This window comes from Nipponia nippon, unplaced genomic scaffold (assembly GCF_047370975.1).
Source record: "Nipponia nippon isolate SJK-2023a ecotype South Korea unplaced genomic scaffold, ASM4737097v1 scaffold_50, whole genome shotgun sequence".
NCBI classification, from domain to species: domain Eukaryota; kingdom Metazoa; phylum Chordata; class Aves; order Pelecaniformes; family Threskiornithidae; genus Nipponia; species Nipponia nippon.
The window spans coordinates 661,006-674,888 of record NW_028262370.1 but is presented as its reverse complement, the minus strand read 5'-3'; the positions used below and the strand labels follow the sequence as shown (position 1 = coordinate 674,888).

General features: G+C 52.8%; 1 pseudogene; it reads left to right on the top strand.

Moving 5' to 3' along the window:
- Positions 1-12,110: 12,110 nt before the first annotated feature.
- LOC148051959 (uncharacterized) lies at positions 12,111-13,565 on the top strand (annotated as a pseudogene).
- Positions 13,566-13,883: the final 318 nt, after the last annotated feature.

Sequence of the window (13,883 nt, the reverse complement as noted above, 5' to 3'; positions counted from 1 at the left end):
GGCCTTGGCCCCTGCCCGCCTCCTCCTCCTCCTCCTGCTGGTCCTGCGAGCCTGGGACGTTGGGGCTGCTCCGTGGCGAGCGCGGGGATTAGGTAGGCGGGCAGGCGAGGGCCAGCACCCACCCCGCCTTGGGGTGACAGCAGGCCTGGGGTCATGCTGGGGCAGGGCTGGGAGAGCAGTGGGGCCCAGCTGGGCCGGGTGAGCCGTAGCCAGCTCCACGGGCAGCAGGAGGCAGACGCCCTGCGGGGAGGCGCAGGGGGCTGTGGCCACTGCAGGGGCATTTTCCAGGTGAACGATGGGGCCGGGAGCAGTGTCGCAGGGGGAGAAACTGCTCCTAGAGCCGGCCCTGTGCCGCCCTGCCCCAGGGCAGCCTTCCCCCAACTTGCGCATCCCACGCGAGCACTTCTCCTCCAGGCTGGTCACAGTTGTGCTTGGCGCCGTGGCTCTGCTGCTTGCTGGCTGAGTCCTGGCTTTCAGCCTCGGGGACGTCCATCCTTGGGAGATGTCCACTCAGGAAAACAGGGGCATTCCTGCTCTAGCCCTGCAGTGCTCTCCTTGGGTGAACCCAGGTCCCTCTGGGACACACAGCCCCAGCCCGCAGCCCGGGGAACAGATGGGGCAGCGCTGGTGCAGCCTGTCCCTGGCCAGCAGGCTCTTCTCCACGAGACATGTGAATGATCAATTTTTTCCTCCAGTGCTTTGGTGTGGGCCCCCTTTGTGCACCGTAGAGATGTCCCAGTAAGAAATCCCCGAGGGGCCATGTGTTTGTCCTTCAGGTCCTTGAGGGGTGTTGCACGTGGCCTGGAAACGGTATTTGGAGAGCTGCCAGGTGCCAGCCACCAGGCCACACAGGCCCCTCTGCAGCTTTGGAAATCTCCACCCACGTCTGGGTCCCACGTCATTCCCTGACCCCCTGCAGTCACTGCAGGTCACTGAGACAGAAGCAGATCACAACATCTAATGGAAACGTGCTTGGTTACAGCTGTGCCTGGAGGCGATGCCCACCCGACTTCTCAGCTGGATCTTGTCTGGGACCCTCGGGGCGATCCCACAGGTATGGCACTTGACTGAACGAGCAGGTAGGTTTTCATAGCCTGTTGATGTGAAATTTTACTCACTATGTTCTTGGCCGATGCTCAGACAGGCAGAAGAGCAGAGAGGGAATGGGTCGGGCTCAGCGACGGTCCGATGGGGCGCTCTGCCTTGCAAAGCGTTCTTTCCCAGCCTCTCCAACCCTGCGCTGCTTCCAGCGCCTGCTGCAAAGCCAGCGGGCTTGTTGGGCTTGAGTTTAGAGCTGGTGGGAGCTCCCGGGAGTCCTCTCTCCCAACGGCTCCGTGCACGCTTTGTTTTAGACCGGCACGGTCCAGGCACCCAGTAACTGCCTGCATGATGCTCCTGAGGGGAAGGGCAAGTGGCATGGAGCAATCCCATGTTTGAACTGCGTTCCCTGCCGTTCAGATCTGAACAAGTATATTGAAATAGTTCATGGGAGCTTCTCTGCTCTGTTTCTTTACAGACGCGGCTGGAGGCGATGGATATCCAGCTTCCTGGCCGGATTCCAGGGCTGACGCGCAGGGAGATCGCATGGGTACGTCATGGCTTTTTAATTCCTTTGAGAGCTGCCAGCTCAAAGCCCAAATGTGAGTGAGGCATCTCTTGCGGGTGTGAGAATAGAGAGCTGCATCTGTGCGCCATGTCGTTCTGGGATCCCCTTCTCTGTTCTGCTATTCAGTAATGGCAGTGAAGATCCCGATGGATGATGGAAACTTCTCGTGGGTGTTTGGTTGCAGGTGTGGGCACAGGGAGGGCTTTTGCAGCTTCTCAGCTGGATCCTGCGCTGGAGCTCACCTGGCATGCCAGGGGTGAGTGATCAGTCTTGAGTGACTTCACAGGCTAAGCACTCATTTTCGGTCTTTTATTTGTGAGAAATTTAACTTGATGCTTTCCATTAAGGTCCTGAAAGAGCAAAGTATAAAGCTGACCGAGGAAAATCTTCCCAGCGGTCATCAGAAGTGCTAAAGGACATCCTGAAGGACTTGGACAAAGCAGCCCGTGGTGGGTATATATCACTCTGAAGCAGAAGACTTGGGCAGCTGAGGTTTGAGATGCGCGTATGGACAAGCCGTAGCCTACGCAGCTGGAAGGGATCGATCAGAGCCTCATGGCGGTGCCACTCAGTTTCAGGCCTTGCAGGCGCTGGCGAGCTGCAGAGATGGTCCAGAGTCTCTGCTGCCAGTTGTGGTTCAAGCTGAGTCCCAGGGACAGCTGCTGCCCCAGTTCTCCCATTCCTAGTCAGCTCTTCTGGGCAGCCATTGGTATCCAGCTGGCAGGAACTGGCGGTGCTCCCACCTGGGGCGCGTGAGGGAGTGGCCGAGGAGCTGATTCCTGAGACGCTGTGAGAAGGCCAGCACCCCGCCAGTCGCCAGAGGGGAGAGTGCCCTTGGGCAGCGGAGGGGCTGCACAGGCAGCTTGGGGTCCCTGAGCCCGGCAGACTTTGCCTGGGCTGCAGGCATCCCCTGGCCAGGATGGGAGCACCCCGGCTTCACAGCCTGCTCCAGCCCCGTTGTTCTCCTTGATGGCTGAGGACGCTCGGTGACACCTTGGGGTCAGGGACAGGTGAAAGCTGGACACCCAGCTTGAGGCTGGACACCCAACTTGAAGGCAGCTAAAATGAAGGGCTGGCAATTCGGTCGCGGGTGTCTCAGCTCTCTGTTTCTAGTTTTGCTTTAGATAACTCGGGTGTGGTTTCCCTCTTGTTTTGGGGGACTGTGGGCTCTTCACCGCCACTTGTGAAAGCGCCCAGAATACGGTTGCCAGAGCTTGCGGTTCAGTCCATCGTGTGCGTCTGCTACCCTTCCCGTGTAATGCAGTTGGCATGAGGGGAAGTGCTTCTCAGAAGGGCTCGTTGCCCAGCTGAACTGGCTACAGCATCTTCCTGTCCTCTCTGAAGGAAGACATTTACCCTCACCTTGCAGTGTGCCAAAAATGCACTAAATGGAACGTGAACAAGGTCACGTGCAATCGCCTAGTCTCTCAGCGGGTCAGGATTTGCTGTCTGCTGGTAAACTGGAAAGTGTCTAGCGCTTACATTTTTCTCCAGGAATGGCGCAGTGTTTGCACTAGTGACTAGGTGCACCCCGAAAGGCCCAGGTTTTGTTTCTAAGCGTTATTCATGTATTTTGAGAAGTAGGGGCCCCCGAAGACAGCGTGTTCCTGATGAGGAGTGTCTACTTCTGATTAAACTGACCCACTTTCTTTCTCAAGAGATGGATGGTGAGACTGTGGCGCAGGAGGCGCTTCAGGAAGGAGGCAGTCACGCAGTGCCAGTCTCTGATGAAAAACCGGCAGCAATTCCATCAAGAGGCGTGCCAGGTAATTGCTGTCCTTTGGTCATCCCGTGTCCGGAATGAAAATCAGTGCGTGTCTGCAGGCTCTTCCCCTGGTGCCCAGCACTGCCCATGGTGTCAGCAGCCAAACTATTAGTACAGAGCAAGAGTTGTAAAAGAAGGCAGGAACGGCTCTCTGAGGATGACTGTCGTCCCTGGGGTGTGGAGGTTATTGCTATCCGCGTGCCAGAGAGACACCCCCCTCGTAACCCTCTGTGGATGCAGGGAGGTGCTCACCGCCCACCACACCCAGCTCATGGGAATTTCAGAGCTTTGCCACTTTGGGAACGAGGCCATGTGAACCCCGCTCAGCAGGTGATGGGAAATATGACTCTCAATCGAACGGACCTCCCACAATCCCTGCATCCCAGAGCTTGCCGTGAGTCCCCCTAGGCACAAGAGAGGGGGATCCCTGCTGTGAACTGAGGTCCAAAGGGATGCACTGACAGATCAGGCACGGCTTAGAGGGAACCTGCACCGTCCTTCTGCACCCTCTGTGCCTGAGCCATGCTGAGGCTTTCCCTTTCTCGGATTCTTGGCAGTGCTGTCCAACCCCGGGGAAGCCCACCACGCCGGCCGAGAGGAAGTTTTTCAAAAGGATCCAGGTACTGAGCAGTCCTGCAGGGGTCCCTAAGTGGGAGACAAGTCCTGAGAAGTGGGGACATGCAAGTGGTGCCCATGTGGGAGAAAACACAAAGAGGGAGAGCGAGGTTCAGGTGTCTCCCGAGAGGGCCTGACTCCGTCCCCTCGGGGTGTGGGTCCCCTGGGGAGGGAGAGCTGGGGGTGGCACTCCGTGATGCAGGGATGGTTTTGGTCCGTCTCACTTGAAGGGGCAATTAGCCAAACATCTGCGCTCACCCACGTGCTCTCCATCTGCTCTTGTGAGTTCTGTTCAGTGGGACAACTTGTCCCAAAGGGTCGGAGAGAGCCTGCAGGCAGCAGCACTAGCAAGCCTTGGAAAGTGAAGGTGGGCGAGCGCAGGAGAAATTGTGCGCAAATGTGAAAGCTCACCAAGAAGGGGGAGCAAACCCATGGCCCTGGGAAAACTGGATTACGGCCATCCCAGAGCGTAAGCAAAGCTGAGAGGAGAAAGACAGGCTTTGGAGTGCATGGATTTGCCAGGGCTTTGGGAGTTTCCTTTGCTTCTCCTAGAAAGCAAGGAAACATTGCAGCCCCAGGGTGTTCAGTGGTTCAGAAATGCTAACCAAGTGAGAAAGGACATTTCCTGGCAGTGTCAGACCTCCTGTGAGGTTACCGGTAGCATGCAGGAGACACTAAGAGATGGAATTGTTCCTCCAGGTGTGGCTGGCAAGAGAAGCACAAATGCTACAGACGCTAAAGATTTCCACCAGTACTGCATAGAAGGGGTCATGGCAATCCTGGGCTCCGTGCTGCTTGGGATGGTGTTGTGTTGTGTGATGTGTCTGTGGAGGAAGAGAAAACAGTGAGTTGCTGAGGGTGGGGTGGGGGGCAAAGTTCTGTATTTGATGGCTGCTCTTAGCCATGAAGCGTTTAGAGGCAGGGTATTCTGGAGTGCCGAGTTAGTTACTGGCCAAGCTCTACTCAGATTTCTGCTGGAAGATGTTCTGTCTGGCCTCTCGATTCATGGGCACTCTTTTCTGAAACCCATTCTTAGTAAGTATTAGTTAAAAGTGACCCTGCTTCGAGAAAAGCAGACCCAGCAACAGACGTAGGCAGAGCAAGGTCAGGAAGAAAACCAACGAGGGATGACGTAGCCATAGAAAGTGCGAAGCGCACTAGTGACATCTCCCTACCAGCAGAAATCACCCTGTTAGGTGATGCCGTAAATTCCTGATGTTCACCTCGGCCAAGGTGTCCCAGCACCTCAGACCGTGGTTACGAACCTGCCCAGCTCTCGGCCTTGCTTTGGAGAAAGAGAGTCAGTCTCTCTCATCTGCACCCAAACACTGCCAGCGTGCATGCCACAGCTCCCATGTGCAGCCAGGCACCCGCACCCCACGGTGCGCCCAGCGCTGCCTCACACCCTCGCACCCGCCCGGCACCGCAGCCGTGGTGGGGCCTCAGCAGCCTCCTCTCTCCACAGGCGCCTCTCTGCAGCTTCAGGAGCCCAGCCCGACACCAGCAGCTGCCCCTCGCGCCTGCAAAGCCAGACTGCCCGCCCCAGCACCTCTGAGGACTGGACCCAACACCAGCAGCCATCACCTGTGCCTGGAGAACCAGCCCGCCTGCCACAGAGCACCGCGAGGGGACGCGCTCGCCCGCCTGCACCCCGGCCTTCATGGCTGTCTCACTCAGCCAGACGGCTGTCGCGGGACCAGCCCAGCACCCTCCAGCCCCCAGAGGAACGGAAACCACCCCCCCGCCCCCCAAGCCCATTGCCCCAGCCCTCCTCCAAGGGCCTGAGGCAGCCCCGCCAGGATATGGGGTTTGGGTGGCACGACAGCCTCCCGACCGACAGCTTCAGGGGTCGGCGATTATTTTCGGAATAACAGCAATAAATACAGATCAGTAGCACAATTGTTTGGGTCATAACGACAGCAAACCCAGGAATTGTCGATTCTGGGACGAACTTCGTATCAGGGCACGCAGGGACGTGGATGGCCATGGTGTCAGCAGGCAGGGAGCTGGGCATGGATCCCGCCAATGGCCTGGGGGAACCCAGCTTCCCTAGTGGGACCGGCCTGCTAAATTGTGAGCCACAGAAGCACCGATGGGGCTCATTAACAGGCCATCACCCCCACCTCTGCTCCCTGGGCCAGCTCTGTCCTGGGACAGGGATTTCTCCATAGCAAAGCTGGCACGACTGAAAGCTGCTGCTGGTCCTCAAGTATCCTTGGAACCCCATTCACAGCCCCACAAACATGGTGGCTCTGTGCTTGCCTAGAGCCCTAAAGGTCCCAACCCTCTCTTTCTCCCTGTACTGTCCCACTCGGTGAGACACGAGGAGGTTCTTTCGAAATCTCGGCACGGCAGCCAGGATTAACGACAATTACCCAAAGGTTCACTCAGGCAAGGCAAGTGGTTAAAACATTTTGCAGCGTCTCTGTGGCTGTATGCTGCACCAAGGCACGGACACGGGGCAGCCACCACCTCAGGTATCGCACTCTGGCAGCCAGCAGAACAGAGATCCGCAAGAGCTGCTGAGCTGGTGCTGGGGCTGGGGGCAGAGTGAAGGGGAAAGGAGGTGCGGGCCCATGGCTGTAGGCGGTGAGAGCAGTAGTCCCACAGACAGCAGGGCAGCAGGGAGCCAGCAGCACCTCCCAGGGGCATCCCCCAGCAGGACGCTTGGCTCCCCAGCCAGGGCTGCCCCAGCTCCTTTACGCTCAGGCTCTGGCTGGGCAGAGCTTGCATCCGGGGATGCATGACCAGTAGTCCTCCGCCTCCATCTCCCTTCCCACCGCTCTCCCCACCCCGGGCTGGGGAACAAGCTGGCTCTCCACCCCTTGCAGCTGCTGCACCCCTCTGCACAGACCAAGCTCCCTGGCCTGACGCAGGGGGATCTCTGTGAGCAGGGCTTCGATCCTGCTCTTAGGGAGCTGCCCGAAACATCTGGGGGTCTCTTGGGCACAGCCCTCGGGGCACATGGATTTGGGCTCATCAAAGCCCTGGCCTCCGACAGCTGCAGGGACAGCTGGGAAGCCCGGAGGGACTCGCGTGTTCGCTGGCCACAGGCTGCTGCCCAGCCCTGCTGGAGCAAGTAGGGCAGGTCTGGGACATGTCCGTGCCAGCTTCTGCGGCCCTGCGTGCATTGGTCTGCAGGGACCCTTCCTCTGGGTGACAGGGCAGAAGGTGCTAGGGCAGAAGCAGGCCCCTGGCTGGTACAGCTGCTTGTGATGTCACTGGGGGCTAAGTAGCTCATTGGGTATGAATGAACACCTGGCTTTGGCTGGTGCTTGTGATGTCAGTGGTGGCCCTGCAGCTAGCAGAGCAGGAGCATGCAGCTGGCTTGTGCAGCTTTTTGTGATGTCACTGGTGGCTCTGTAGCTCTTAGGGCAGGAGCTGGCCCCTGGCTTGTGCCGGTGCTTGTGATGTCATCTTCCCAAGTAGCTGACAGGGCAGGAGGAAGTCCCTGGTTTGTGCAGCTGCTTCTGGTGTCACTGGTGGCTGAATACCTGATAGGCCAGGAGTATGCAGCTGGTGTGTGCAGCTGCTTGTGAGGTCACTGGTTGCTGAGTAGCTCTTAGGGCAGGAGTAGGCACCTGGCTTTTGCAGCTGCTTATGACGTAAGGGATGGCTGACGAGGTGATATGGTAGAAGCACGCCCCGGATTTATTCAGGTTCCTGGAAGGCCACTCTTGGCTGAGTAGCCAATAGGTGCGGGGCAGGACCCTGGGATGTGCAGGTGCTTGTGATGTCATAGGTGGCCGAGTAGGTGATAGGCCAGGAGCATGCAGCTGGCTTGTGCACGTGCTTGTGAGGTCGCTGTTGGCTGAGGAGCTCTTAGGGCAGGAGCAGGTGCCAGGCTTGTGCTGGTGCTTGTGTTGCCAGAGGTGTAGGAGTGGGCGATAGGTTAGAAGGAGGCACTTGGCTTCTTCATGTGCTTGGAGGCCACATGTGCCATTCTATGAGATAAGGCCGGAGCAGGCTCGCGGCTTGTGCAGGTGCTTGTGATGTCACTTGTAGCTGAGTAGCTTTTAAGGCTGCAGCTGGCCCCTGGCTTGTGCCGGTGCTTGTGACGTCATCTTCCCAAGTAGCTGGTAAGGCAGGAGAAAGTCCCTGGTTTGTGCAGCTGCTTCTGGTGTCACTGGTGGCTGACTAGCGGATAGGCCAGGAGAATGCAGCTGGCGTGTGCTCCTGCCTGTGATGTCACTGGTGGCTCTGTAGCAGTTGTGGCAGAAGCATGCAGCTGGCTGGTACAGGTGCTCGTGATGTCATAGGTGGCTGAGAAGGTGACAGGACAGAAGCAGGCCCCTGGCTGGTACAGCTGCTTGTGATGTCACTGGGGGCTAAGGACCTGATGGGCTATGAATGGACACCTGGCTTCCGCACGTCCTTGTGATGTCACTGGGGGCTCTGCAGCTCTTGGGGCAGGAGCATGCAGCTGGGCTGTGCAGGGTTTTCTGATGTCATAGGTGGCTGAGGATGTGATAGGGCTGGAGCAGGAACCTTCTAGGTGCAGGTGCATGTGGTGTCACTGATGACCGATCAGGTGGTGGAGCAGAAGCAGGGTCCTGGCTTGCCAAGGTGCTTGTGATGCAACTGTTGCCTGAGCATGGGACTGGGAAGGAAAGGACACCTGGCTTGTGCAGGTGCTTGTGATGTCAATGGGGAGCGTTGCAGCAAAGCGCTACAGGACCCAGCTGAGTTGGGCAATGTGCCACAGGGCGGCGGTGGGGACCCAGCTCTTGAGTAAGGACTCCGCTAGCTCCTCCTTTCTTCTCACGCACAACTGGTTCAAAGCACTTGCAGTCATCCCGCAATCCCAATGCCCCAGCACAAGCCAAAGCTCCTTTTCCAGCTTGGAAAGCCTTTTCTCGCTCTGGACCCCACTCCCTCGGCCTTGGTAGCTTCTGTCACGGCTTACTTAACTCCCCCAGCCGCACTAGGCAGGCTCTGCAGTAGCCTACAGCGCCTCAAAATCCTCGCGGTTGTTTCTTTGGTATTTCTACAATAGCCTGGACCCGCTCTGGGTCTGCTAATCTTTCTCCCTCTTTTAGCATGAATCCGAACTACTTTACTTCCTGCTGACACAGCTGAAGCTTAGAAAGAGATGCACGGTGACCTTTTGCTGCTAAAGCCGTGCAGAGACCAATGGTATCTTTCCAGCAATCTTCATCTCTCTCACCAGCAAGCAACAATTCATCTGCATAGTGTACAAGTACAGAACCTCCAGGTAACACAATATCTTTCAAGTCATCTTTAAGGAAACGGGAGAATATCATGGGAGACCCAGTGAACCCCTGGGGCAAGCGGGTCCGCGTTAGTTGTTGGCCTTCCCACGTAAATGTGAGCAGATGCTGGCTGTCTTCTGCTATACTAAAAAATGCAGGTGTTAAATCGGTAACAGGAGAGTATTTTGCCCAAGGTGGAATTGGTCATAACCTGGTTGATGGGTCTGGAACCACCGGAGGAGGTACAATCACATGTTGATGTATTGCTCTGAGATCCTGTACAAACCGGTATTCTGCACCTCCTTCCTTGTCTAACCTATTTCTGCTGACAGGTAAATTTGGGGTATTATACAGGGAATGGCATGATCGTAAACCCCTTTTTTCAGGCATTGGTCCATTTGTTTCTGAATTCTGCTTCCCTGGGAATTTGATGCTGCTTGACTGCTTTTAGCTCTGTATCATGTGGCTCACCTAATAGCAGTGTGCTGGAAATTAACACACATTCTCTCTTAGTGCTGTATCATCAATGTCAACGTTGTTTCCTCATATATTCTGCAGTCTGTGGAGTTCACGTTCCTGTCATCCTGCAAAAAAAATGACATTGCAATAGTTACTTAGGTTTCTCATCGGAAAGTGCACTTTAATACAGACTTAATCGACATTTTTATTCTATACAGTTCTGCATAATAAAATGTCACCAAACTGTTGGGCTATTGACACCTTAGGAGAAGAGAATGTAGCATGGCCAGTGGACATGGCACCTATAACTTCAAGATTACTAATTTTTTAGGTTTTCCTGTAGCAATGTCCACTTGACTAGACTGGGATGCTTTCTTCTTTCACTCTTCAGGCCCTAAAGAAGGCTTCTGTATGATGTGCATGATGGAAACTCACATTCATTTTATTTTTTTCAATTTTTAATTTTTCAAAGAATTATTTGGTGCATAGAAGTTATTTTGATACTTTAAAGAAGAGAGATTTTAGAAATAGGAATTTTCTTTCATTTCATTTCAGATCAATATAAGAACCTTCCTATGTAGTAGGAATAGGAAAGCATTTCAATTGTGGCAGCCAGGAGGATGCCCGTGAATTCTGATGCTTCACTGGTGATGCTTTGCAGAAAGCTTGCTTGAATGGAAGCACCAAGTAAGCATGCACAAATTAACTTTTAAATGTTCTCTAGTCCCTCTTACTCCTTTATTTACCATCATAAATTAACAACTATGCCCTTAGTTTTCATGAAAAGATAAACTCTTTGAAGGGTTAACTCTGGGCCTTAAATCTTCTGAGGGCTGATGGCCATTTATGTCCACATTAGACAGACCTTCTCAAGCCACAACACTGATTCATCAACTATTTGGAGGATGTCTAAGATCCCGAGGCACTTTTTAAAAATCTTACTCTCCTTTGAACTGGCCTGTGTCTTTTTGTCTGTCTGTAGTACAGGAGTTTGGAGTTTGATTAAAGTAAGAGGTTTTCAGAATTGAAATTTGCACGGTTAGCCTCTTTCACATATTGTTAAGCATTTGTATTTTGATTCCAGCAAAGTGCTTGAACTGCAAAGCCCTTTCCGATACATATGGGCCATTCCTGGATATTACTTTGGATCTAAAGGGAAGATGTTTTGTGAATATGGGTCGTGATGCGTAAAGACTTGTACAGCTTTCTAAAATAAACTCCTTTTACTGAAAACCATATACTGTCTAAAGAAAAGAACTCGGTGGTGGATGGGAGTGGCTTGGACTTTGTTCTTCTGTGGAAGCCATGTAAATGGTCTCCATGTTTTCCATTCAAAGCCTGGAAGATAATACATTTGTTTCTAAGAGAGTAATCTTGCTGTTTCTCTTTGAGTCTCTGGAAATATATGCTACGAATTGGGGCCGGTAGCTCACATTACACTTTTATACCTAGTATTGTCTACACTGGGGCTCGACAGCCTTTGTCAGCGTGAAGTTGCACCCTGACATTTTCATATGGCCAGAAGTTCAAAGGCATGTCCGAACATTGGTCTGGGCTTGGTTTTAAGGTGTAAAAAGATGGCTCCTGCATCCAAGAGGTATACGATGCATCGTACTCCCAACGTTCTCACAAGATCACTGAAAAGGTTTGCAAATCTTAGAGGTGGAAAGATTCCACTTGCCACGTCCAACCTGTTAAACCTTCTGAGATTTTCTTTTCTAAAACAAATGGATTGCTTGAAACAGCGCGTTATGTTTGCTCCATCTAGAATTTCTCACCTATGGTGTATTTGGTATTCAGGAGCATTATAACGTTCCTAATTCATGTGAAATACTGAGAAAACATGCAGCACAGATTTCATCGTAACGCTTTGTGCGTTAGATGAGATGAGAACACGTCAACTTCAGAGAAGTTCACCTGAGACAATACTTCATCACTTTGGTTGGGGGGGGTGAGTGGGGTGATGTGTAAAATGGGGACAGCGCCTATAACTCAACGTGACCTTGTTCAACTCCTAATGTAGAAATTTTGCAAACAGTCGTTTTCTACTGAAGACAGTATTTTTTCCGTCTGCTAACTTTTACGTTTTAATTGTTCCAAGAGGATGCTGGGTTGCATCAAAAAGGGCATCACCAGCAGAGATGAAGAAGTCATTATCCCACTCTACTCGGCGCTTGTCAGGCCACACCTGGAATACTGTGCACAGTTCTGGTCCCCGTTATACAAAAAAGATGTGGACAGGCTGGAGGGGGTCCAGAGAAGAGCCACCAAGATGATGCAGGGTCCAGGCAGCCTGCCGTAGGAGGACAGGCTGAGAGAGCTGGGCTTGTTCAGCCTTGAGAAAAGGAGGCTTCGAGGTGATCGCATCACCATGTACCACTACTTAAAGGGGAGCTGCAAAGAAGATGGAGACTCCCTTTTTACAAGGAGTCATGTGGTGAGGACAAGGGGCATGGCAACTGTAGTGAGGGCAGCACTGTTTGCCTATAAAGAACCCAGGAAGGTTCCTTCCAACTGTCGTTGTGAGGCTGACAATCTTTTTACTCACCCAGATTCTGAAACCACTTCTACCAAAGAAGAAGTTGCTGAAAGTACTGTAACAAAAGCTGATAATGCGCATCCCAATATCAATGGTCAGCACAAGCTCAGGAAAAAATCCTTGGGCGCTGAAGATGAATTCCTTGGGCAGTGTGAGTCTGAAGACCGTAGAGACAAAGACGAAGCAAGAGGATCAAAAGAACCTGAACTAATTTCAAAAGGAAATCCTTTGTACCTCAAAGGGTCTCTTGACTGCAAAGAGAAATTAGGGCAAACTTCCTCGATAAAGTCTGACATGGAATGTGCTTCTAAAAAACTTGCATCTCTAGCTATTACAGACAAATGCCAAGATACAAAGGACATTTCTAATAACTACGCAGAGGTACTACCTCTTAGTGACTCTTGTATGACAGAGCTGGATGAAGCTTTGGAGAGTCAATTTTCCAGAGAAAATGAGGGACCGGGTAACAGAAAATGTGAAGGAGACAAACATAGGAAAAAAGATAGGACTCTCAAAAAACTGACAAAGAGCACCACCGAAAGAAGAGAGAAATCTCAGACACTGAAGAGAGGGAGAAGGAGAAGCAAACCAGAAGCAAACCAGATGATCGCTCCCACAAGAGGAGGTGCTCTCGCAGTGTGGAAACAAATAAGCAAAATCATCCTAAGCAGGAGTATTGCAATGAAAGCAAGCGTAGATCTTCCCGTCATGAAAGAAACAGTCCCAATAATGTCAGAAGCTCGGGAAAATATTCTCGTTCCAGATCCCAAAGCAGAGAAAGAACAGCACCAGACAGGAATGGGCGTTATCGTTCCAAAGGAGAGAGAACGCGGAGCAGAGAAAGATACTATCAAGACGAACCAGAGAGATGGGAAAAAGGCAGATACTGCAATGATTCTTACCCCACTCATGGAACAAGGGATGGCAGAGAGAGAAAGTCCTCTCATTGTGACAAAGACTTTGACAAATCGAGTCAAGCTTACAACAACAGGTCCCATAAGGATTATCATTGCAAAAGCAGAGGGCCTCACAACGCACTCGCTGGAGAGGAAGACGTACATCGCTTTAGCAGCCACCGAGCAAACGTCCATCACTGTTCAATACCCCAGCAGCCACGTGAAAAATATTCTCGTGAAAGGCATGCACTTCCACCTGGGTCAGCTCATTCCAACTTTGAGGACGCATCCCGGGAAAATGAAAAAGACAAACTAAGACATGGCAAAAGAAAACATACCCACACAGAAGGAAGCGGAGGTGAAACAGAGAAGGAATGCCAAAAGACAGGTGACCAAAGAATGAAAAACTGTAGAGAAGGTCAAGGAGAAAAAGAAGTCCAAAGATCAACATCGAGAGAAGGACTACAGGTAAGCAAGGACTCCAGCATGATCAGCAATTTTTTCCTAATCCTTTTCCAGGTGTTTCTCACGTCTGCCTGTTCTTCATTGTTTCTAAGTTATTTATAAGGCATAGTCTGGCTGGGATGTCTTTGCCCGCCAATAAACATTGTCCAACCATCGCGGCTCTGCTGCAGTCACGCCATCCCCGCCGCTGCTTCACAGCCCTCTGCCGGAGGCCACGCCCCTTTTCACCCCCCCATCCCTCCCACCCTCCTGCTCTGCATCCTGTATTTGCATATGGGGGGGGACACACACAGACACAACAATCTGAGGGGAGGGACCAGGGTGG